This window comes from Echinops telfairi, unplaced genomic scaffold (genome assembly GCF_000313985.2).
Source record: "Echinops telfairi isolate 266 unplaced genomic scaffold, ASM31398v2 ScPeMD7_2573;HRSCAF=3158, whole genome shotgun sequence".
Lineage (NCBI taxonomy): Eukaryota > Metazoa > Chordata > Mammalia > Afrosoricida > Tenrecidae > Echinops > Echinops telfairi.
In genome coordinates, this window is record NW_022106471.1 from 7477349 (window position 1) to 7480771 (window position 3423).

Below are 3423 nucleotides of genomic sequence, written 5' to 3' on the forward strand. Positions count from 1 at the left end.
CCTGGCTACTCTGGGGACCAGCTCTGGCTTCCCGATTTGTTCCCAGCCCAGCAAGGTCTCGCTGTGCTGCCCGGCCCATCCTGCCTCGGGTGCCTCCAGACAGGCAGATCACAGGGGCACAGCCGCCTCCCAGCAGGTCTCCTCGGTCTGGTCATCCATCCTGAGAGCAGCCAGAGCCAGCCTCTGCAAGAAGCCCCCTTCAAGCCTGTTTCCTTTAAGGCGATTGGGACTTACGCTTTAGACATGCCAATGAGCCCCGAACTTCCCTGTGACACAAGTCAGCTGGGGATACTGTGCCTGCAGATTCAGGTCCAGCGGATGGAGCCCCGGTGGGGCTCAGAGCCTGTGTCTCCAACCAGCTCCAGGCTGGGAGATGCCGGTCCATGGACTGCTCAGCGACGGGACTCTGGGCTCCATGCCCTCCCACTGGTTTTCATGGAATAAACTCTGAAGGGGCTCTGTGGGTTCTACTGCTTCTCCTACTCCATACCACCCCTCTCCCCCATCCGCTTCCCACCCAGCACGGCTGGTCTCGCTGTCCTCCACATGCTGTTCCCTCTGCCCAGCATGCTCCAAACCCCACCCCCCCATGCCCATAGGGCCCACTCCCTCACTTCACCCAGGTTTGTCCCAGACAGTTGGTTCTTCCCTGACCCGCCTTCCCGTCACCCAGCAGCCCCTCACTCCGTAGGAAACCTCTCTGTGTTTACTTAAGAGCACCTGCGTGGTAGTTAGCACGATTGGCTGCTAACTGGAAGGTTGCAAGTTCCAGGCCATCCAGAGGCACCGCAGAAGAAAGTCTCCTACAACATCAGCTATAGAGAACCCTCTGGAGCTCTGTGCTGCCCAGCTACCCGCGCGAGGTAGCCATATAGCTGGAGCCAGGGCAGCTGGCCCGGGTTTAAGTGGGGAGTTGTATTCCCCTAGCTGGATGGCAGGCTCAGGGAGGGCTGGCCTTTGTGGTGGTCCTGGCTGTGTCCCCGGTGCCTGGCAGAGGGCAGATCCTCAGTATGAGTGGACAAGGCCCTGCCGGGTGCTGAGGGCCAGGGCTGAGCAAAGCAGATATGGCGCTGGCCCTGTGTGCCATCAGCAGCCAGCTTGCCCGCCCACAGGAGGACATCACTGGCACTGCCCAAGTGCACTTCCTGCCTGCTCTGCCCAGGGGCTGATCTTGACTCCGCCCCTGTGGCGTGGGGAAAAGTGCCACCTTCCCTGCTAGAGACCTGGGCCCTGCTCTGCTCCCTGCCAGTGCACATCAGGCACAGCCCCAGCGTCTGTCAGTGGGGCTCTGCTTATTGTCAAGACGCTGAGCTGGTTTCATTCGGGAGCTTCCAGACCAGGAGGAAAGAGTAGCCATCGACTTCTGAAATCCCAAGGTCCCACCTGCAACCACCCACAGGGGACGCACAGGATGCCAGCGATCCAGCCGCAGGGGCGGGGGTGGGGGGTGTCACCATGAGTCAGAGCAGACTCAGTGGCAGCTGCAACCCCCTAACAGCACATAGACATGGTCAGCGCTGTCACTCCCACTGACCCCTCTTGAACGATGGTCTCCTGTGTGCTGACCGGAAGCTCTTTCCCACCAAAACCAAACTCACAGCCATTGAGTCAGTGCAGACTGGTAGCGCCCCTAGAGGACAGGGTGGAACTGCCCCCATGGGTTTCTTTACAGGAGTAGAAAGCTTCATCTTCCTCCCATGGAGGGGCTGGTGGTTTCGAAATGCTGACATTGCCGTTGGAAGTGCAACATGTAAGAACTAGGCCACCAGGGCTCTGGGGGTCTCTGCAGGAATCTTCTTTCTCTTCCTCTGGCTCAGGGGCCCAACTGGCTAACTGGGGCCAGCCCTTGGGCAGCTTGGAGCGGGAAGACCACTCTGAGCCCCGCCCTCCCTCCACTTCCTTGAAGTGGGGGGCGGGGGGTGAAGGGGGCTGGTCCTCAGACCTGGTGGCCCCTGCTCTGGCCCTGGGCATCTGGACAGTCCAGCCCCCAGCCTCTAGGTTGGAGGGGGGCAGCCTGGAAAGCCAGACCAGGTGGGATGGATGAGGGCTTGATGCCGCAGGGCAGGAACGCCCTTCCTAAAGGAGGTGCTGTGCTCTCCCCCACCCCGCCCTGCGTGATGTCCTGCAGAACCTACAGAGAAGGATATCGTCCGCCAGCAGCTGGGGCTGAAGGAGAGGGGCTGCCCACTGGAAATTCGCTGCCGAAATTGGGAGGCAGCCCCTCCTTGCCCTCTGACAATGTCCCACTGAACTAACTAATGAACTCCAGCCACCTCCCTTAGCTGCGTCTTCTACCCACACCCACCTTCCTTTCCTGGGGGCGCTCAGCGGAGCCTGGCCCCTCACTTGCCTCATGACTTGCCCACGTGTGCTGGAGCCTCAAGACCTTGGGGTTAGCTGTCTGCTCCCCCCCCCCATATGACACTGACCCTAAAAAGATAAGTACCAGCCAGCCCACGAAGATTGGGTGGTCGTCTGGGTCCTTGTTTCTGACCAGCTCCCCCTGACCGTAGGGACCTTGTCTGGTCAGAGAGCACTTCAGGGGCCAGATGGGCTGGGGGTGGCGGCCACCTGCTCTGCTCCTGAAATGTGGCCGACACACGGCTCTCTGGTTGGGAACCAGCTAGAACAATAGGGAAACTCGATATTCTTCCTCCTGAGTATTAAGGGCGGAATGCCCACCTTCCAGTCGCGCTGTGGAGCTAGAGTGTGGATTGCTCCGGCACAAGGGCCTGGATGAGGGCTGAGTCTGCCTGGTTACCCTACCCCGGCCTTGTCCTCAACAGCAGGCTGCTTCTCCTCGGCCCCCACCGTGCTCCTCGCCGCCCTCCCACCCCCCACCCACTGACAGCTGCTCTACAGCCTGTAGTGGCTGTATTGCCACCAGAAGGGGCCCTGATGGCCTAGCCGTTCGTTACACATTGGACTCGATGGCGGTTTGGTTTGGTTTGGTTTGGTTTGGTTTGGTTTGGTTTGGTTTGGTTTGGGACCGTCATCAGAAATGCTTCATATCCTTTCCAGACCTACACGGTCTGCTCCCTCCTGCCCCACTGCCCCTTTTCAGAGTCTCCTGACCAGCATGCTCTCCTTTCTGCCCCCCACCCCAAGACCAACTAAACCTTGCTCAGCCTTGGGCACTCACTCAAGTGAAACCCTGCCTCCTCCGAAGCCTGCCTGCCCGCCCACACATGTGCCCAGGACCTCCTGTCGTGCCCCAGTGATTTCACTCAGCTCGTGGGGCATCTTGGAGGATGGCGGAGGCCTGTTTGAAAACTCAGGCTGCAGCAGCACAGGGACAGAGTCCAGGAGGCCAAGTGTGACTTGTCAGGAGGCGCCTTTGTGGACTGTGACTCCGTGGGGGGGCCCGACCCCCAAGAGCACACCAGCTCAGCCCTGGAGGGGGAATCCAGGCAGCAGCTCCTC